Genomic DNA, 23411 nt, shown 5'->3' on the forward strand with positions numbered 1-23411 from the left:
GCTACTTCTTCATAGCTATTCAGTGTTGGGTGAAGGCAACACCTGGAATTATAATTCTCAGGTAGTATTGTAAGGGATAAATATTAGCTATAGCTACAGAAGAACTATAGCTGCAGCATTTATTTAGGGAGATGCAGTACATCAAAGAAATATTAGACTTAATTGGCTGGTGATATTTTGTTTTACCCTTGACAAAATTCCTGGCAAGTCTTTAAAACAATTTGGTCTCATTTTCTTACCCCAGGGTTTGATGAGCAGCATGAAGACGGTTTGCTGCTGTTTACAAAGTCCAAGACTGTCTCTAGGGCATACTCATTGGACAAAATTCTCCTCTAAAAGAACCCTTCTTCACACATGGGAGTTCTGAATATCTGTTGTTTCTCAGTCTACAATTAGTCAACTGCCTATAAAGCTGGAAGCTTTAAAGGGCATTCTTGATCAAAGAAATACCCAGCACTTCTGCATAACTTTGCAGAATAGGACAAATGCTGCACAGGATTCCCAAAAAATTATCAACTTTACAGGGCACAAGATATAACTCGATTTTATAACGTATCAAACAAAATCCATCCTTGATTAAACACTACAGAATAACTGTTTACAAAAACAAAAGGATGAACAAATAGATGCTACCACTGTATTAAATCTCTAGTGGTGATCAATTTAAACACTAAATAAGCAGCAGATGGTTCATGGACAAATTGGGCTGCTGCAAACGAGGGCTGGTGTGTGTGTGTGTGTGTGTGTGTGTGTACTTCAGAATGGAGTTGTCAAATTGTTCATGATAGTGCCTCCTCAAGGTAAATACATATAAATTTATTCAGCTTCAACTCTTTAAAATACACTCTACTGTGAAAAGGAATGAGCCCGGTTCAGATATCTTTTGAAATAACTAAAACCACAAGTGTACAGTTACAAATGAAGATGCTCATCCCATTTATTTGTACAGTTAACTCACATCTTATGCACATTTAACCTGCGTGATTGCAGCTTTACACACTTGACAGCTGGTGGACTGGCACTGCACAAAATTAAACACACACATGGAGGAAAGCTTAAAAGCTCTTTTCACTGTGAGGAAACCTGGCACAGAAATACTGTATTTTTCCATGCATAAGACACCCCCATGTATAAGACGACCCCTGTCATTGTTTTTTAACCCAAAATTAAGAAAATAAATCTCTAAAATAGAAGTGAAAGTCCGGACAATCAGCGGTGGCGGAAAGTTGCTGAGCTTTTTTGGGGTGATCGCTTTCAAAGTTTCCAACACACAATGGTGCAGAAGCAAAGGCAGCAGCTGGGGCACCACATTTCCCAGAGTCCGATAAAGCTCTCTGGCCAGTGTAGGGGTCAAGACCCACCCTGTGCACCAGCTTTGGAGAGGTAGGGGTGCTTCCGTGGGAGCAGTTCCAGGGTTGTTTTGACTATACACAATTTCAGCTTTATATGTCATCCCTGGAACACAACCTTCACACAAGTTGCAAGTCAACTGTACTCAGGTTTCCTACTCTAAATCTCGTTTTGAGCAGGCCTGGCAGGTAATACCAAAGTGTTGGATCCAACACACTTAATAATCAGTGCCTTGGGCTTCCACAAGCACCTACCCCTTCAGCTCCACATAAATGATATCTTGCATAAACTACATTAACTGCATTTCAAATGCCTAAGCAGTCTGCTAGGTGTTGTCAACCTCGTTTTTTCAGGCATGGTCAGACCTCCCTGCCTGCTCCCCCCCCAAAAAAAAAACCCAGGAAGATTTATCAAGTCCCTAGTGGGCTAGACAACATGGCTGGTGGGCTTCCTTGAGCATGGTGGATGGAAAGTTGTGTAAGCCTGCCTAATCTGAACAAGATGTTAACTCAAAACCATTCGAAAAACACCCTCTCTTTAATCAATGTGGTGACAGGACATTTTATTCTTCGAAAATTCTAGGTAAGATAAGCTACTCTAAGAAACATGATGACACTGTAGAGTTCCTATTCCCCAAAACACACTTTGCTTGCAACTATTAACTACACTTTTTGACATGGACCACTTGATTGTGAATATAGCTGGATAGGGAGAGAAAGATCTAAAAGGTCATGAAGTTTATTTGTTCCTCTTTCCCGTTCATTTCCCCATTAACATCTAGGGTCTTAAAGGCCCTGTAATTTGTAGCTCCTTCTCAGAAGATCAAAGGTGGTTATAAATCATACTTTCATTTTAAAATGTTTTTAAGAGTAAACTTCCTTTTCGGTGACATATAACCCCTAAAATATATTTAGAAGTGAACTGTTCACTGGGAAGAGTGAGAGATAGAGAAGTGGGATATATCCCCTTAAAAAGCATTTTAGGGCAGAATTACTCATGCAAATAGCTGCAAGATTGCCATTCCTTATTATTCCATTGTTATTTCTTGTATGCTGATTTATATTTGTATCTACTGATATTTAATGTTATGTTATATAAAACAAATGACAACTATTTATATTAAGGCAGTTGCATTATAATATACGAGTTCCTCCCCATTTGTTTGCGGATTAGCATGCACCCTGCTGATGTGCGCAGCGGCCGGGAATGGAACCCCCGCATAAGTGGGGATTCTTCTGCAATCAACTTCTATATCTGATAAAATTGTATTCAGACTAAGCACTGATTCTTACAAGATTTTGTATAGACACCCAGCTACCTGAATTATTACCATGCTACTCAGTACATAAGAAACTTATTTACATTGAGTAAACCAGTACTGCTTATTGTGACAATGCACAAGTCAAATATAGGTCTACCTATAATAACTTTAAAATTTGCATTTTCTCACGAACAGGAGGAAGCATATTTTTGTCTTTAGATATCCTACTCTTCCTGAACTGCAAAATCCAAAATACTTGGTTTCACGATTTCAGAATTCAGTACTTTCCCAAGGAAAGCAGGCCATTCCAAATAAGTACAAGTGGCACATAAATTCAAAAATCAGGTACATATTCAGTACAAACTAGGAATATGCACATAATGATATGAAAACATGTATTAAAAAGGCACAGTTGGACAGTCTGAAAATGATGTGCTTTTATGGTTCATAATGATACAACTGACAGCAAAAGCTCTTCACATGAGACAGCTTTGAGTAAAATCCAATTAAAAATCCACCTGGGGGAATAGATGTAGCTACTTAACTGGGTCTGAAGAATTCTTCTCCTTTAATTTTCTAATTTAATGTTGTTTGTGAATACGTTTTTTTATTTTTGTTGCAACATATTCATTATGAGTTGTTTTGAAAAAGGAACACAATTCAATTATTAAGAATTTCACATATGAAACCTGAACAACCAATCAAGACTTAATTATAAGGTAAGACCTATCAGTCAATTAATGAAGACTCCCCAACCCCAGTGCACTCCAGATGTTTTACACTACAGCACCCATCAGCCTCAACCAAGTTAAAGTTGTAGTACCAAACAGCTGGAGGGTACAAGATTTTTGTTGTTGGGGAAAGCTAAACTGATGCTTTCTGTCAAAGTACAGCTTCCCAATGTGCCATAACATTGAAACTCTTTTTTTCCAAGCAAACTCACTAGAACAATATAAACAGAATCAGTTTTATCGAAGTTTTTCTCAATCTCCTACTAGCTATATTCACACCAAACAGTGCAAGTAGTCTGAAGTGCATGAAAATAATATTATTAATGGCTATTGGCCAAGATGGAGAAGATATGAATCCTCACATTTGATGTACTGCTGCAGCCAAGATTCTTGGAAGGTCAAAATGAACAAATATTCCCAGTGAGTAATCTTGTAAACCCTGCATAAAAACACATTCACAGTAAAAAGCATTCATGGGAACAGTATACTAGATGTTCTGATCTTGAAAGCCTCTTTTTAAAAAATGAACCCGGTTTGGGGAGATTAACCCTAAATGTAAATAGAGACATTGGTAAAATGTCAAATCCCAGCCAATCTATGCCTCTTTCACTGTCCAGCTGAGACAGCTGCAGGCTCTGAAAATAAATGGGTACTTTTCCAGTGGGAAAACACACTGTCCCAGCATCCTGGAGGCTGGCAGGAAAAATCAGCTTAGCCAAAGACCGAATGATCTTATTCAACAACTATGATTCCCACGGAAATAGAACAAGGTCCCTGATAATGTCAAAATAACAACAAAAATGGAAACTGAAAATATGACAGTGGTCAAACGACACAATACATAAGGTTTCACTTACCACATTACAAAGAAATCTGCTCAGTGAATGTGTATAGCAAGATATTATACTTCATTGCTCATTTTAGCAACAGCAGAGTAAACGAAAAGCAGTGCTGCGGGGCTGTCAGCCAACAGTATCCCTTTTGAAGTTTGCTCAGCAATCAGACATCAGGATTTGTTATTATGAGTTTACCATTACAAAGAAAACCATAAACTAATTCTGGGAACTGCACATGTATAGTTCTTGACATGTACTATACCAAATTCCACAGGGAGGCAACTTAAATTATCCTACCATAATATAATATGGGAAGAATGCAGCACTTTTAGATCCCACTAATTTAAAGATGAGTATCTTAAATAACAGAAGACCATGCTTAAACTTCCTAATGCACTTAATGGGGCTTAGGAGTGTTTATGTTCTATCTCAACCAGCAGTTCCAGCCAGGGGACAAGATTGAAACCCAAAAAGGCACAGAGCTATGTATCAGGTCATGTACCAGTTCCAGTTCCAGGAATATTACATACCCAGCAGTGCATAAGTCCACACCCACTACTGCTGGTGTAAAATAATCTGTGATGTGGGCAGTAAATACATATGGAGGTATGCACAGATGCTGCATAAACTTCCCACTCCTATGTTTATATATAAGGATCATGGCGATAGATATAACATGTCACATCTCAGGAACAGTGGTGTGATGTCTGGGTACCCACTCCATCGTGTATATAGAACAATCAGTTTCACTAATGTATAAACCAGCCTATAGTAAAGTCAGTATCTAGCAAGATGAAGCCTTTCCCCGTAGGAACTGAAATCCAACCCATTCAAGACTTCCAAGTAGCTGTTTAAAGCAAGCTTGTATTCCAGTCATGTTTTTCCCTTTGAGAAGATGATGGCATCTGACTCCAAAGCACTAAAGCAGACAAAATCTAGCATGAAGATGCTGCAAGATTTGACATTTTTCATGTAGCAGCAAGTCAATATGACACTTGCAAGCATAGTGTAACTAAGTAAAGCTTTGAGCCCACTGATAATAGGCAATGGGTGGCAATTACATTCAAAGATTCAAAAGGAAGGAAATGAGAAGTACAGAGGTAGTGGTCCTTGAATTCCACAGTAGACACCGCATAACCTTCATATAACCTCCAATGACTCATAAATGAAGTTTGAAAGTCTAGCCCTACCATACCCAAACTCACACAAAATCCCTTGTTTCCACAAATAGACTAAAAAGAAAAAGAAAAGAAAGAAAGAAACAGTTGTGTCTTCACTTACCCACAGCCTTCAATCTAAGAGCATTCAAACATGTTGGTCTACCTACTCAGCATTCTTGACAATAGATCAGGATTCAGAAAAGTCACAGTGGTCTCTCGTGTGCAATTACTGGCCCTCTTACATTCTCACCTTATCCAACTTTCTGTTACAGTCCATGACTCTCAAGGCAAGTTATTTTCCCCAATAAATTTTCAACACCAGTCACTTGGAACCCATTGAGGGAGATGTTGTAAGCTCAGAATCAGGATACTATAATCTTTTAGATAAGCATGCATGCCCACAAATGAATTATTATGGTTCTCAATATATAAATAAGTTGATGTGATAAGCAATTAATGCTCTTGGGCTAAACACAGGGACAATGGATGAAATCATCATGGGTACAGAAAGCCATAAAAAATGTTGCTCAAAATTCTCATCCAAACAAATGTATAGTTCATTCATTTTAATACTATGTATTCCATAAGTTTTTACTGTGCCTTTAGGACTTTGTAGTCCTTGTTACTCTTCCTGGCTTAAATAAAATTGATAAAATTCTGCAGCACTAGAAACATAACAATGCAAAACATCCAACTAACAGTGGAAGAGAATTTTGTTTTATCCACATTTTTGAGTGAATTGACCTAATTTGAAGCTCCTGGACTATTACATTCATCTGAATATAATCAGCCTTTGAATTTCCAAGAATTTAGTAATACAGTTCTCTGCTCATAAACATACCAAAATGTCTTAAAACTTGCATATTTGAAGGTAACATACATAGATACATGCATTCATGGGAACAAAATTCTTATTTTATTGTGATAAAAACTTGATAGGTTTTTTAAAAATGGATATTAAAGTGAAAACAGGACAGATAAGACTTATGAATGAGTACATGAGAAAGTGGCACAGTCCAGAAACAGACTGATTTGTCTATCCATGGATACCGGGGGTTAAGACAATGGGCTGGTCAACCATATCTTGCAGCAATAAGTGAAATGTGAATAACCTTTCCCCAAGCATACAACCATTATGTCCCTCTCTTCATGAAAGCCTCAACCAAACCTGGTAGCCACTAATTAACCATTGTTTCAAATTTCTTCCAAACTGGGGTGGGGGTGGGGTGGGGGTGGGGGTGAGAGATTACTGACACTGGAACATGCCAGGATATTAAAGCAACTTCAGCCTATGGTTCACTATCCTGGCTTGTTCCTATGCTGTTACCACAATCTCTTGTTTTGCTCATGATGTTTGCTCATACTATGGCACGAGAAGCAATAGAGTTGTATGTGCAAGCATGTAATTCTGCTTACAAAGCAGAGCTGATTGCCCAAACACAACTTAATGCTTGGCAACATCCAAACTCCTATTGTAGTGACATAGACCACAAGGAAAGAAATGTAGGGAAATGAACCCCTTAAAACCTTTTCCAAACTAACATTTGTAAAAGCTTAGCCAAAAAAGAAAAACTAGGGACACCTCATGTTTTGCCAAAGTAGCTGAACCCTATGAATTTATCGGCAAGGGTTTACTCAAGCCTTCCACTAGAGAGTAATCTGGAACTCAAGAATGCTTTACAACAGACTCACTTTTAGTGACCTTGCCAAGTCACTTCTGGTCTCAAGAGTTCCCAGTTGTGAAGCAAAAATGATGACGACGCCTACTCATTTCCCTAGTAGTGTTGCAAGGATTTTAATACTTGCAAAATCTTTGAAGGTGAAAAGAAATGCCACTGATTTTCTTCTTTTAGCACAGACATTCAGGTGTGAGGGGGTGAGAAGAGACGCTATAGCATTTAACAGGTGAACCAACTTAAGGCTTCTTATTTAACTGCAATAGTTTTGAGAAATCTTTTTGTAAAAATGTACATAATATGACGGTTATGAGAAACCATCTATCTTACATCATTCTATGGAGAGATTCTCCCCCCCCCCCCCAAATTAAAATTGGCTATTTTACTGTTTCATAATGATGGGCCACAGTTTTCTCCAAGCCTTTAATTTATTAGGAGGTGATGGAACCAGGCCTGGAAAAGGAATAAACAAGCAGAGATATGACAAAACGAAGGTGGTGGAAGACATGACTTTAAAGGCACAGAATATAAATGAAATGCAAAGTGTATGTCTCTTGAGGGGAAGAGGAGGTGTACACATTCCTCCAACAAAAACTCACAGAAGAGAGAAAAATGATCAATTTTTCATATATCAGTATGTGCAGAGACTCCTCAGGGGAGAGGCTTGGAAAAAAATGAAGTCAAAATCGGTAGACGTTATGAAGAAGTTGGAAAGAAGAGCTGTGATAAAAGAGCAAATGAAATGGAGATTACTAGATGTTCAGAGAAGTATTTTGTGGGGACAGGTCAGCTCACAGGCTATTTTAATAAGATGACAACTGACACCCGAGCCAGAGCAAAGGCTGCCATCATAAATAGAGCTTTGGACGTTATCACATGCTGTTTACCAACCAATAGATACAAAATGGTGATGCATAAGTGTTCAAAAAGGCATGGCCCTCATGATCATAGTGGAATAATTCAAAGCACAAGGCAGATTGTTCTAGGTCAGCCATCTTCAACTCAGCATTCTTCAGATGTTGGGACTACAACTCCCTTCATCCCTGTCCACTGGTCATGCTGGTTGGGGCTGATGGGATCTGGAGTCTAACAACATACGGAGGGCAGCAGGTTGGGGGAGGCTACTTTAATTATTTAGATGAATCCAGTTGTTGCACACTCATTTTATGGAGAGTACATTACGGTTAACCAAAAAGATCTAATACCTCTTTACCCTTGCCTCTGGCATATGAGATATATATATATATATTTTAGGACCCACCATTTTTTTAAAATTCTATTTCCTTTACCTGTTATTAATATTGTATTTTTAAATTGCTGTAACCCATCCTGATATCCTGGAATGAAAGGCAGTTAAGAAACTGAATCAACAATAATGATGACAATTACCGTACCACCACACTACTAGCTAGGGGGGAGAAAACAGCAAAGTTTGTGTGTGTGTGCCTATTTTGCTATGTGCAAACCTAAACCAATTAAAGCTTCCCAATGCTTATAACTACAGTAAAACAAGTATGATAGCTATGCACGCACATTTATTTCCTATATTGGCATATACCTGTTTAGGAAAATATAATGCAAGAAGTGATTATGTTGAGAATTGAAACTGAAAGATCAGTCAGGCCCTTCTGCAACAGTGGCCATTAATTTCCTAGGTTAAAAACAAGCTTAGCAGTGGTGGTTCTTCGTTAGTGGAATTTACTCCACAGGAGAGAATCCAACTCAATTTTGAGTGACCCCTTTTAAAGGGGGTCATGGGAAATGCTTTGGTTCCCCCCCCCCATACCAGGCATTTGATCTGTAGGATGCTAGAAGTCAAAACCGAAAAACTACTCCATTTTATAGTACTTTTGTGTTACTGATTTTAAGATTGAGTTTTTAATGCCCAGTTGGTAATACTGTATTTTATATTCCCTGTAAGCTGCTTTGAGAACATCTCTTGAAAAGCATGATACATATTTAATAACAAGATGTCCTAAGGGTACTGACAATATTGCTGGGTTCAGTGTTTTCCCAAATGCACTACACACCAGGGGCATGAACATAGAGAGAAAAATTCGATTAGCTACGCGCACACACACACACACACACACACGTGTCAAAGGTACTCAGTACAGTACATTAAATTATCCAGGATCCAGTTTGGCCAAACTCATGTTAGTAGCTTCGAGAACACTGTCCAACCATCTCATCCTCTGTTGTCCCCTTCTCCTTGTGCCCTCCTCCATCTTTCCCAACATCAGGGTGTTTTCTAGGGAGTCTTCTCTTCTCATGAGGTGGCCAAAGTACTGGAGCCTCAACTTCAGGATCTGTCCTTCCAGTGAGCACTCGGGGCTGATTTCCTTAAGAATGGATAGGTTTGATCTTCTTGCAGTCCATGGGACTCTCAAGAGTCTCCTCCAGCACCATAATTCAAAAGCATAAATTCTTCGGCAATCAGCCTTCTTTATGGTTCAGCTCTCACTTCCGTACATCACTACTGGGAAAACCATAGCTTTAAATATATGGACCTTTGTCGGCAAGGTGATGTCTCTGCTTTTTAAGATGCTGTCTAGGTTTGTCATTGCTTTTCTCCCAAGAAGCAGGCGTCTTCTAATTTCGTGACTGCTGTCACCATCTGCAGTGATCATGGAACCCAAGAAAGTGAAATCTCTCACTGCCTCCATTTCTTCCCCTTCTATTTGACAGGAGGTGATGGGACCAGTGGCCATGATCTTAGTTTTTTTTATGTTGAGCTTCAGACCGTTTTGCGCTCTCCTCTTTCACCCTCATTAAAAGGTTCTTTAATTCCTCCTCACTTTCTGCTATCAGGTTACAAGTATAGAGGGAGTTGCAGCCGGTGAAACAACCTAAGCTAACGAAAGTCACTGCATGGCACAGTTGCCAACTGGTTCCCCAGTGACAAAGCTGGATCTATGACATCCACAGACACTGAACCTGAAACACTTCCATCATGCAAAAAATTAGTTTTAGTTTATTAGCCCTCAAACAATCTATTCCTATTCTCAGACACTGATTCATAACCCAATTTAGAATCCAGTGAAAAAGAGCAACAGAGCCAAGGGTGTCACTGGCCTACTGATACCACCTCTCCAAATCCCTTCTTTTCAGCAATTTCATGGAGCTTTCCATAACATTATCATGGAGATGTGTGAAATTTAAATAATGATTTCGGCATAACTTGTGGAAAACGTCATAAATTGACCTTGGGGAAGGGGGGGGATATATTCCTAAACCAAATGAGAATACATAACTGGTTAATTACCTTGAAAGAATGATCTAATTTGCTTTTTCTCCATATTCCCAGAATGACAAAAAGGCGGAATAAAAGATATGTCCCTTGATAAAAATTCAAATATTACTCCATGTCCAACCATAGTTTGATTCTGCTATACATAAGCAAATTAAGAAACAGCCTCAGGCCAAGAAATGCCTATACCTCAAACTTAACTGAGTGCTCTGCTGATAAACATCAGCTTGGAAATAGTAAGCAATTGTTTCCTCTCGGGCAGTTCTGGTGGCTCAAGGATCTGAAAGTGCTTGGAATTTTAGAAGTTACTCTGCTGAATCGCTACAGATTTATTCATCCTATAACCCTCTCCATCAAGGTCTAATTTACACAAATAAGCAGACACACAAGGGCCACTTGCAATCCACACTGACAACCTATTCACAGACAGTTTTCACACCATAACGGAAAACCAAAGGGAATGATTTCTAAAAGGGACAATGAACCTGGTGGATCTTCATTAAGCACAAACAACCTGGCACACAGGGAAGCATGCACACATACACACACACCCTAGTAGTAAAGATTTCAAAGTGCACCATGTTAAAGTCTAAACAAACTCTCAAACCTATGCCTGTTTACTTTGAGTTCAATAGGGCTTACTGCCAAGTAAGGAGGGCTCCACAAATTCCATGGCAAACATTCCTTCCTTCTCTGGTGAGTATGATGAGGATTTGCACTTCTCCACATCTTGGAGAGGACAGAGATTCAGTCATTCACCCACAGCATGGACAACGCTCCCCACCCCCTTCTTGAGCTTCAAGTCAGAGAAGGGTAATCAGAGATCTTGAATCAAGGGTAGCCGGCATGGTGCCCTCCAGATAATTATGGACTACAACTTTCTTCATCTTTGAATGGCTGGGGCTAGTGGGCGTTGTAGTCCAAATGGCCATCTTGTCTTACATTGTACTTTATATAGTCACTCACAACACTTCCTAAGTATAGGACAATAGAAAGTATGTGTGTGCATTACTCACAGGCAGGACAGTGCCACGTTCACTCAGAAGTGCCACACTTTTAGCCCTGCCCCAGCCACATGATGCACACCAGAATTTCTGAGAACTCAGTCACAGCAGATGCACATTAAAAAAAAATGTCATTTTTTATTGATTTGCAGAACAAATAGAAGTGAACATGAGATAAAACTAAATACGACATACTGGACCATAGCTTTGGCCAGACAAGAGAGGGGAAAGGATGAAACTGACCACTTTGTAAGTTTTACAGGTCAAAGGAGGAGTTGGGAAACCACAACAGAGCAAGAATTAATGTCTCTGAAATAGCCAATGAGGGGAAAGAGAAAGGCACCCAATAGAAATAAAGTAATAAATGTCAAGTATTTTTAAATAAATTGGTATTTAATCAGCACAAGTGTCTTAAGATTTTGTTTGTTCATGGGCATAACAAAAGTCCACCATATAGATGCAAAGTCCTATGGTTCAGTATCACTACTCAGTACTTTCAGATGGTTGAACAGTAGAGGGAGGCGCTTTCAGCACAGACAACAGTGTGTGTGTGTGTGTGTGTGCATATGTCTATCTCCAATTCCCTTGGCAAGAAACTTGAGGCCTATAGTCTCTTATGATTTCTTCTACACCAAAAGATCCAGCCACTCTCATTTTAAGGGTCAGAAAGTGAAACGGCGAGTGCTTTACACTCCAAATCACCCTCAGACAAATCATTTCCTTATTCTACCTGGCAGCCTCCTGCAGACCTATTGCCAGAGGGCTCACTGGAATCTTATTAGGAGCTTTTGCACATTGCATAAACAGACCAGCACACCCCTCTGCCCTAAAAACATTGCAACTTAACACGCAGAGCTTTTCCACCTAAACTAGGCCCCCCTCAGAGCCCATCAGAAGGTTATGCAAGTATTCAGACAGTCATAAAAGGGGCCCTGAGGAGGAAACTCAACAGGGAGCTGCAAAACATTTAACAGCTGGTTAGTACAGCCTGGTCCAGTATCAGAAAATGTATATTTCTGCTCATGTTAATGGACCTTGAACAATAAACAATTCACTGACAGGGCAAAAAAACTCACCTAGCCAAGCCTTTAATATAGGCCTATATCACTTGAATTCTGCATCGATTCAGCCTACCCTGGACATGCATTGGCCTTCACCACCAATTTCTCTGTCAACTGTATGGCCTCGTATCTGCAGCTAACCATTGAAAATGTGAGCTGTGAAAAGTGGAAGCCACCATGCCCTGTATTTAGCATTACTTGATAGCAACAAAATGCCTAACATTGTGCTTTGTTTGTGTGGGTTTTCTAATCCATTTTAGACTAGTCTAAACTCCGCCTCTCATTTAAGAAGGAGAGCCAGTGTGGTGTAGTAGTTAAGTGCGGTAGACTCGTAATCTAGGGAACCTGGTTGGCGTCTCCGCTCCTCCACATGCAGCTGCTGAGTGACCTTGGGCTAGTCACACTCCTTTGAAATCTCTCAGCCCCACTCACCTCACAGAGTGTTTGTTGTGGGGGAGGAAGGGAAAGGAGAATGTTAGCCGCTTTGAGACTCCTTCAGGTAGTGATAAAGCGGGATATCAAATCCAAACTCTTCTTCTTCCTCCTCCTTTTCTTGTTCTTCTTCTCCTTCTCCTTCCCAAATCCCTCACCATTCACCATGCTACTGGGGCTGCTGGGAGTCCAACAACATCTGGTTCCCCATCCCTCTCATGGGTCCTGGGGAAATACACTTCCTCCTTTCCTCCACTAGACTTAAGCCATATTCACTTGCAATTTAAATTGGATTTTAAAATAGACAGGCTAATTGTACAAGCAAAACCTATGTTGCAACTACCTTCCTTTCCCATATGGAATTGACCTGACCAGTGACCATTTACACTTTTCCTCCTTTCACAATATTGTGAATTAATAATAGCGGATTCTCAGCTTTTGCTATGAATCTCCGCACTGAGCCTGTTTTACAAACCCAGCATTATCTAATTATAGCTCCCTCCATTTAATTGCAATGTACCCCTGCCCTATTTCTCCTGCATCTCTGTGTGGAGGGGGCGGAGGTTGCAATCATCCTTCGTTTGATGAGCCCTCATTTAAAATTCCACGGCTTTGCTGCATGGACTTAACCGTTAAACTGATTTATGTTGCATAAAAGATCCAACCAGATCACACCTTGTGGCCAAATAACCATTAAAAGGTTTCTGTAAAGATCATTAATTCACCTCCCTGGACAGTTAGTTTAGTAGTAAATATGACTGAGATGACTTTATCCAGTTAACCTTAATCAATTTGTTATCATGATTGGTCACCTTACCCTAAATAACATGAGTATAGAAAAGGGGGAGGGCACTACATTTAAAGTGCAAGTTAATGAACAAGTGAACTGCATTATGACTTTGTCTGACCCCCACACCTACCAAAGTCAATGGAGAGATTAAGTGGAATGGGCCCTTAGGTCACGCACCCGGTTAATTACCCTGAAAACCTTCATACTATCACACTACAGTGAGCTCCCAAAACTCAGATGTGGAAAAGATTACAGCAGGGGCACATCATACCAACTGACACTACTCATCAAGCGCACTGCTTGCTTCTGCAAGGGCAGGATAAATTGCCCCATTAAAAATACATCTAAGGTGGCAATCTTATACCCACTTTCAATGAGCCTCGCTGAAATCCACGGGACTAACTTCCGAGTAGACATGCCAAATGTTGCACCGCCAGAGGCTTGCTTTTTCAGGCTTGATGGCAACAACACTACTGTATTTGGAACCGAACTATTTCAAATCTAACCAGTGGTCTGTGGTTTCAACAAAATCCGCCTGAACACGCAGCATGATGGATGAGGGAGAAGCCTCAGTGGCAGCTTCAACCCCAGTGATATAGCGCCAGTATCAGAAATCCAGTTTTGGTCCAAAAGATTTGAGAACTGGGTTTGGATGTGGAAGAACAGAGTTTGAAGCTCAGGTTAGTGATTAATTTCGGTCTCATCTGCAGCATGGAGACACTCGTGTCCTCGGCCACAATGTATGCCTGCAATCAGACTGCTGTCATAATGAAACAGATGAGGACTGTAAAGCACTCTGCAGGCTAAAAAGGATGCACACATTATTACTATCACCCCTATGTACCATCAGAATGGGCTGATAGTCAGTTCCTGTGTGGCCCTACCCTACTTTAACAGAAAAAGTGGTAAATACAGCAATGGACACCAGTCCTCTTCCCTGATATGTAAGTGTACGTGGGATGGGTGTGTGTGTTCAAGCAACACCCATGGGTGCCAGTACACACCCCAGGCCCTCCCTATGGCCCCCATGAAAGGTCACTATAAACATCTTCTCAAAAATCCACAACGCACAAGTGACTGTTTGCAATCACTTAGCCTGTCCTACATTTAATACAATGCCTTACAGATATCCTTGTTTCACTGGTTGTCAAGTTTGCACATCTATCCTTCCTTCTGTTCTGAACACATGAGAGATACTAAGAGCAACCAGAGTGGCAGCTGATGTGGCAGCTTTCTCCTCCAGTGAAGGAGGGGCAGTTCAGGTGGGGGGAGCTTTGCCTTCACCATCTTGTGGTCCTGCCCCCTTTGCTGCCCCTCTTGGATGTGACAACCATTTTGGGTTATGACATGTAGGCCTACTCACAGAAGGCATTTTGTGGCTGGCGCCCATGACACTCAAAATTCCACATGTATCAACCTCAAAGGATTAGCAAGCCCTACAGCGCATGTCAGAACACGATGGTTGTTGTTGTTTTTACACCTTAACTGCAGCAAAAAAAGAAAGAAAACTCCAGGTGATCTACATCAGAGGATTTAGTGAGAAGTTTCAACTCTCTCCAAGTTTAAGAATTGGCCAATTTTTCAGGCTACATTTTATGTTGCTGGCTGATAAGGCCTTTCTGTATTGTGCTCTCCCGCTATCACTGAAGCAGTCCTCATGCAGTGGCACCGTGTTAGAAATCTAAACAAGCAGATACATACTTTAAAATGCTCATTACACTCTTTACACCACTTCTGCTTATTCAAAACTCCAGGAGCCAGTAAATTACAAGCAGTGTTTCAGTGGTGTAAATGAAATGAGACTCTGCCTCAAATGGTCCCAAATTATTGCTGCTTCCCTCCTGGATCAGTTTCGCTATCGCACCCAGTGGAACAAAGCCTCTATGCTATCACACTCTTGCATTTGGTATTCAGGCAGTGAATCAGTAAATCACAACTCCCTGCCTGAAAGGTTTCACTCTGTCTGGATGCAATTCACCGTTTTGTGTGCTCATTTTGTCCAGGGTGGGAGACACCTCATACTTCTTTTCTATGCTCAACCACAGGTACCTCCAGCTTCCCCAAATTTTACATGCAACCCTAAGAATAGGGAATGGAACTTCTCTTATTCTGCAAAAGTACACTCTCTTGATTGTTCCGGAAAATGTAAGAGTGGCCCTGCTGGTTCAAGAACAAAGACCCATCAAGTGCAGCATCCTTGTTCTCCCAGTGGCCAACCAGATGCCTATGGGAAGCCCACAGGAACCCCCCCCCATTAAAGGGGAATTTCAAAGTATGCACAAACAGCTCAATAAGCATATAGCCATTAGGATTTAAAAAGTACTTACAAGGTATAGGAGGGAGAAAACCGAGAGCAAGTTTTGTCACCATCACGCAGACTGATTGATTAAATTTGTATACCACCCTATACCCACAGGTTTCAGGTTGGTTCACAGGATAAAACCACAATACAGTATAAAAACACAAAATACATAATCAAAATAAAAACAAAGCAACCCAGTAACAACTCCCCACCCACACATTTTTAAAGCGAATTGGATGTCAATCAACAAAAGGTCTGGTTAAAGACTAACGTTTTTGCCTGATGCCTAAGGTACCAGGTGAACCTCCCTGGGGAGAGCATTCCACAAACAGGCAGCCACTGCAGAGAAGGCCCCTTCTTGTGTTGCCACCTTCTGGACCTCTTGTGGAGGAGGCACTCAAAGAAGGGCATCTGAAGGGTCCAGGTAGGTTCATACTGAAAGAGGTGGTCCTTGAGGTATTGTGGTCTTGAGCTATTGACAGCTTTATAGCTCAAAACCAGCACTTTGAATTGGGCCCAAAAACTAATTGGTAGCCAGTGCAGTTGGACCAGGATCAACACAGATAACTTACCTTTAGTTTGCTCCTTTCTCTAGCACATGCTGGCCTTCCATGTTTCAGAACCGGAACAAAATAATGATATCCCCAAACACAACAATTAAACATTCATTTCTTTTATTGCTCAATAAAAGCTTCATGGCAGGACGAGACAGCTTCCTCCTCCCACCTGGCACTACTCTGCTGAGGGGTGGGCAACCGTGTGCCCCTCAACAGAGAAGTGGGACAGCTGCCCATATGGGCAGCCAAGGGAAGTATGAGGGCCAGAGCATGACGGCGGTTTCACCCAGCAGTATATCACAAGTGAAACCACCACTGCTTCCAAGTCCCTCTGCCACCAGCACCTGGCTGCAGCTTGTTTCTCTCTTGGCGCACAGCGCATTGGTGGCAGAGGGGCTCAGGAGCAGCAGCAATTTCACTCATGATATACCTCTAGGTAAAGCTGCCATTGCCCACAGGGGAACAACTGGATGCGGTAAAAGAATAAAACTTGGGGCTGCTCTATGAGGCTGTTAAACATACGTCTGCTCCTGTTGGCATTTGTTACTGTTTGCTAGAGCAGAGCTTAAGCTGATAAGGCCGTTATAAAAATGAAAATAAGCAGGTTTGCACATATGTTAAGAAATGCACTGATCGGGAATTCTTTATTGAGCCAGGTCTGAAACGCATCAACGATGGAAAGCAAGTTCCTTAAAGTCGATTAATTTTAACAGCCTGCTGTGTTACTCGTCACACAAATAATTAAAATTTGTAAAATTTATAGGATATTAAATCCAAGCCCCATTGGACATGGACTGAGTCAAAAGTGGATTGCTGGTAGTTTTTATGTCAAATCTCTGAACGCGTAATACAGTTTCCTTTGCAGCAAGTCTGATTCCTCAAGGACATGCTAATTAAACAAGCAACTATCTGAAATCAATCACTGCAAAGTCAAATTGATGTATTTTTTTCAAAGTCTACATTTTCTCCCTCTGTTGCAAAACATCAATTTACAAGAGAGAGAGAGTGCATGTACACACATATAAATGCATAAAAGCTCATGCCTCATACAAGGCCTATCTACAAAGAAAAAAAATTGTCTCTGGTGATAGCAACTAATTAAAGTAATTCTCATCTTTGATATAAAATAACATGCATCTTGTGTGGGCAAGAGTCAGATTCTGGCCTGAAAATTATCATTCAAATTACAGTCTTGATCATGCCACAGAAATGCAATGTGTCAAAACTACTGTTGTTGTAATGTCCGTTGCACACCGCATTTAGTCTGTAAATACACCTCATCCCATGCTTTAAGTATAACTGGACTGTGCCATGTTTAAATGCTCAATTGATTAGGGGTGGTGCATTTTTCTTATTTAAAAAACTAGGATGACTAGCCCAGAAACACTTTCTCATGACATCTACATGAATTGAGTTCCTATACAGAGTGGCAAATTTGGTTGTAAGACATCTCACATGTGTCTCTCAAAAACCCTGGAAAACTTTGTTTTCTATGCTCTGTTGTGAATTTAAGTATCAGCAGGAAAAGCCAGGACTTGAACCGAAAGCCTCCTTATCTGCATGCTAGTCCCTTTTGAGGTAAGCCATTCAAAGTTGCATAATACAGTATAGGACAAAAGCATGACTTTGTTCATTCCAGTCTTGGTTCCTCTCCTAAACTGGTTTCTCTCTCTCTGCTTGGAACACAGGAAAATAGGAAAGTAGCACATTGTGTTATACTGAGTCAGACCACTGGTCCATCTCAGTATTGTCAACACTGACTGGCAGCAGCTCTCCAAGATTTCAGACATGAGACATTCCTACCCTTACCAGGAGTTGAATGCAAACCAGATGCTCTACCACTGAGCTACAGCCCTTCCCCTAGCCAGATTCCAGTCTTGCTTATGCCGCTCCCATGCCTTGGGCATCCTGTATCCTTTCTGTGTGGTCCCTAGCCTAGCTGCTTCAGAGTCTGCCTGTCTGCCCTTTCGAAGTATAGCATAGCTGTCAACTTTCGGATCTGAAAATAAGGGATCGGCAGCCTCACCTGACAGTCACATGGCAGTGGTGGGCGGAGCCAGAAGCAAAAGTGGGCGGAGCAAGGGGACGAGAGGCGGCGGGGCGGAGGCCGGGTCCCTCTAGTCCCGGTTCCCGTGCTGGGGCTCGGCGCAGCGCTGGAGGAAGAGGTGGGCTGAAAGCGCCGGGGAGTCGTTGTCCGGCGAGACCGGGAGTTCGCCTCCTGCCCCCTGCACGGGCTGCAGAACAACAAGTAAGGAGGAGGCCACTCCCGAGCAACTCCTGCCGCGCAAAGTGGGCAAGCGCTGGGGACGCCGCGTCGCTTTTCCGCCACGAGGTTGGCCGCGTGAGCGCGAGGCGCCTCAGCAGCAAGTGGTGCTCTGCGTCTCCCCACCCTCACCCCCTGCTGGCTGCACAAGAGAGAGACGCTATTATTTGTGTGAGGGCGCGCGAGCGCGCGCCCAGCCTCCGCTTTTGCCCCGAGGGTCGTTCGCTCTCCCTGTTGCAGAAAGAGGCACCTTTCCCAGTGGGCGGGCTGGCGGGGGTGCGCTGACACACGAGCAAGAGGGGGCTGCCCCCGCCCTAGCCGCTGACCCCGCACCCTCCACAAACACACCCGCCTGCAGCGCGGGCCCGGGAACGGAGGGAATCCAAGGCGCTCTCCTTCACTGGGGCTTTTTTTGCTGCTTGGTCTCGCCCCGCCGGCCCTCCTCCAAGGGTGAGGAAGAGGAGGGGCTTGCCAGCCAGCCAGCCGTCGTGCGCTCTGCCCTCCATCCGAGCAAGCCTCGCTGCGCACCCTTTTGTTTCCCCAGGCCCGGCAAGAAGAGTTTGTGTGGGAAGGGGCCGGCTCTGCCGGGCGGGAACACCCAAGGGCCTGGCCAGCATGCCGCGCCCCGCCCACAACCCGGGAAAATACGGGATTTTGATTCACCCGGGATAAAAGCGGGAAACGTGTATAAAAACGGGAGAATCCCGGCCAATACGGGATACTTGACAGCTATGATATAGCCTACACACCCATGTAAGCACGTTCAGGCTTAAAGATGTGTCTCAGATTCAGAAAGGTTCATCAAAAGCTAGTGGGTATCAGAGGCAATATCCTTCTAGCAGTGGCCCCAGACCTATGGAATTCTCTTCCCAGAGAGAGAGAGAGAGATGGCCACATCTGTGAAACGCCCTCCCATCAGTTGTCAAGGAAATAAACTTTTAGAAGATATTTGAAGGCATCTACCTTGAACTGGGTATCAGTCCTGCACTATCAGTCTTTTTTAAAGTTCTAAAGTGGGAGGAAAGAAGAAAAAGGGGGCTAAAGTTAAACACCCCCTCTGACCTAGAAGCCCCCCAGCACACATGGTTTTTCTCTGCAGTTACTTGGTCATGATTGAAGAAAATGCATGTATCCTACACCCATTCTGGGGCAATTCATATTTTTAATGGTCCAAGGTCAAGCCCTGGCCTCAAAAACAATGTCAGGGCTCAGCTTCAATGATTTCTGGTAGAAACTAAGGTCTGTCTTTTGCTCTCCATCCCCAGCACAAACAAGGAAAGAGGAAATGATGGGTAAACAGATGACATACGGAATGTGTGGAGCGGGGGCAGGAATAGACAGGAGATGATAATGAGTGGGATAGGCAGAAGAGCTTTATGCCTTTCTGATTACATGTATCAGGTTTTAAATGGAAGCTTCACCCACAGTCTGATAACCAAGGCACAATATCACTTCGAGCCACAGATGTAGAAAGCTGAAACAACAGTCAACTGAGTAGGCACTTTCAGGCACTTGCAACCCTTGTTTGTGCAATTCCATCAATGCCACGAATGAATGGAGATGAAGAGATAATTTTTCCCCAATTAAACAATTACTCCGTTGTCAAACAACAGCAAGGATGTTGGAGGGTCTTGTCACTGAACATGAGCAGAATATAATGGCTTGCCAATGACAATATTGTTGCAAAGGAAGAAAATAAAATTCTGTGTAGATAGTCAATGTAGCTAATGGATATGCAATTTTTCTGATTTGCTTTATCAATCTCTCGCACAAGGTGATAGGTTAATCACTCCTTTTATTGGCTTAATAAATGCCAAGGGTGTTTGAAGTTTAACCTTATAACTTAGTTAAAGGCAAGGAGGGGGGGATTCAGTGTGGTGTCCTTTTGTGTGTACTGAAGATAAAATTTCTGCAGTCGTCTACTGTTTTTCCAAGAGTGCCTTGAAATACCCTGTTTAGAAGGTAGTTCAGGCAATTGCCATGTGGTCTTTCATGTGCATAGCATTAACTATCCACTGCATTTCAGAAATCCTCAAGAAATTATTTATTTAGCCATATAATGTTCTTACCCAAGCAACACCTTCCATGGTATGTATTTCAGTACTGGTTTATATCCCATACCTCCCAAGTTTGGATCCTCTGTTCCCTTCTCTGAAACTGTGGACAGCATTGTGCAAGAATGCATCTGTGGGCAAAATCATTTTCAATGGAAAATCTCTCAGGCTACAACCCTGCCCATGGTATCAAAAGTACTTAAACAGTTAGGCTTTGCAGGATCACCCACCAAGTTAACTGGTCAAAAAAAGTCAACTGTGGCAGAGTGATTGAACCCAAATAGAATGAACTAAAAAGGTCATCCAGGCAAAAACAGAGCAGCTCACGAAGTGGGTAGCTTAAGAATCGTGGAACTCTGGAGAAGGGGTCTTGTTACCCCAATGAAGTGTAGAGAGCCAATGAAGGAGATCAAAGTTTAAATTCCCACTAAAACCTAACTCACTGTGTGACCATGGGCCAGTCTCTCCTCTCCTATCCACCTCACCCCGGACTGCAGGTTTGCTGTGAGGATAAAGGTGGAATTTGGAAAACCTGTACACCACCCAGAGCTTCTTGGAGGAAGGGTAGAATCTGTTGGCATCCACCTGTCTCGAGAGACAATGGAGTGCACCTCCCGGGATGAAGTCAAACAGCTGAAGAATCACAGCACCTGCTGTGGCTGCAGAGATAACTGCTACCTCCTGGGTAGTTTTTGATGCATTAGCAACCCCAAAGTGACCTCCCTGAGGCACAATCCTAGGCAGTGTGTACGGAGGTCCTGGGCTGCCACACACCCCTCTCAGCCTCACTGATGTGGTTCAAAGGAAATACATTTGGCACCAGCTTGGCTGCAGGTGTCACTGGAAAGAGGTGTACAAGGTGCCATTCAACCATCTTAGGGACTCCACTGTGGATTTGTGTGGGGGTCACTCCTTAAGTCTTTTCTGCTCCCAAAGATGTCTTGCAAGGCAGCGGGTAGAATATTTACTGTATACATAAAATTAAGTCTCAGCTTTGATATTTTAGAAGCAGGAATCTCTACTTCTCAGGAGACCGAAATCACAAAGATAATATTTGGTATTTTTTATGAAATAGCGGTATATAAATATTTTAAGAAAAAAAATACATTTCAACATATGGTAGCGAAGGTTTCACAGGAAACAGTGCCTACTCCCAGTTTCATCACCCATTCAATCACCTTAAGAAAAACACACACCAGCAAAAGCATGTCTCACTATCTTGCCAAGTACCTTTTCCCATTCTTGAATTGTCCTTACTATCAAGAAAAATAATCCTGATGTCCAAATGAAATCCACTCTGATTTGTCTTGGAACCACTGGCCCTTGTAATTTCTTCAATGATCTTGGCAAATTTGCTGTTCTTTTCCTTCCTTCAAGGCAGCCATTCATCTATTTGCCAACAGCTAATATGTCCCCAACTCATATCACCACCTTTAACTATTTTTCTCCTGCTGCTTAATCAGACTTAACTCATTCAACTTTTCCCTGCATCTAAGTCCAAACAAATAGATGTGATATAGCATGGTCATTTATTCATAACCAAAAGGAAGTAAAGTATTTACATCAAACATGCAGGTGCTAATTCACAGGCATAATGCAATGGATTTGCAATTTTAATGTAGATGGAAATGAAATATATTTCACCATAGTAGGGAAGATCATGTGGCACAATGGGTCAGTGCATCTGACTGTTAACCACAAGGCTGGGGGTTCGAGCCTACCCAGGGGTGGCTGTGAGCAAAATTTCTGCATTGCGAGGGGTTGGACTAGATGACCCTTTGAGGTCCCTTCCAACTCTCCAATTCTATGATTCCATGTCCAGGTGATCTGTTTCCCTGCTGAGTCTGCTGTCCAGGGTGTTTAACTGCTGGTTTGCCACTTTAGGGTCCTTGCTCTTCATTCCTAGGATTCCTTATCTTTAAAGCAGACTTGGGCTAGGGAATGCTTCAAATAGAGGACTGTCCACTTTAAAATAGAACAACGGCATTTACTGAAGAGAACATATTGATATAAAACCAAGAGACTCTAGGCCCTTTCCTCAACATCCCAAATAAGTATCTCTGCCATGCACAATCAAAATAAAATAAAAGGCCCTTGTTAAAATGCATCATAGAAAGGAACTAAGATCACCAAGTTTTGTCGCTTTTCGGCTCCCGATTCCATCAACAGTTATCTCTTTCCTCCTATTGTACATGCAATGAGCAATTTCCAATATACATGCTCATTACGCTCCAGTGGAGCGCACCGTGATAAAGCAAAAGGTAAGCAGCACACATTCACCTTGATTACATAGGAGCCGCCACTGGCAGAGAAACTTATTCTCAGCTTACAAAATCCACTCAGACACTTGCACAAAAATTCACATCAGATATCTGATCTTGCTGAATGGATAATGTAAATACATCGCACCCAATAATCCAAGTGTTATCTGCGTTCCAGCTACCAAATCATGCAATATAGCTATACACCAGGTGTAATTTTAATAACCCGAATGCACAAAGAGCAAACAAAGCACAATAACTACAGCATACAATACAAGGTGATACCCCACCCCCCTTCCCCCACCCCACACGTACACACCTTAGGTTGCATCCTGCTGCGGTATCTAGTATCAGGTAGCTTATCTGAAACATAAGCAGACCTGAGTAGAGGACAAGGAGCTCACAGTAAATGCTTTTAGGGCA

The 23411-nt window shown here is 42.1% G+C and overlaps 1 protein-coding gene across 8 annotated transcripts in view; it reads right to left on the reverse strand.

The window, feature by feature from the left end:
- SEMA5B (semaphorin 5B) overlaps positions 1–23411 on the reverse strand; it is a 333647-nt gene that overhangs the window by 264397 nt on the left and 45839 nt on the right. The window lies entirely within an intron of this gene.

This window comes from Lacerta agilis, chromosome 1, assembly GCF_009819535.1.
Source record: "Lacerta agilis isolate rLacAgi1 chromosome 1, rLacAgi1.pri, whole genome shotgun sequence".
Classification (NCBI taxonomy): Eukaryota; Metazoa; Chordata; class Lepidosauria; order Squamata; family Lacertidae; genus Lacerta; species Lacerta agilis.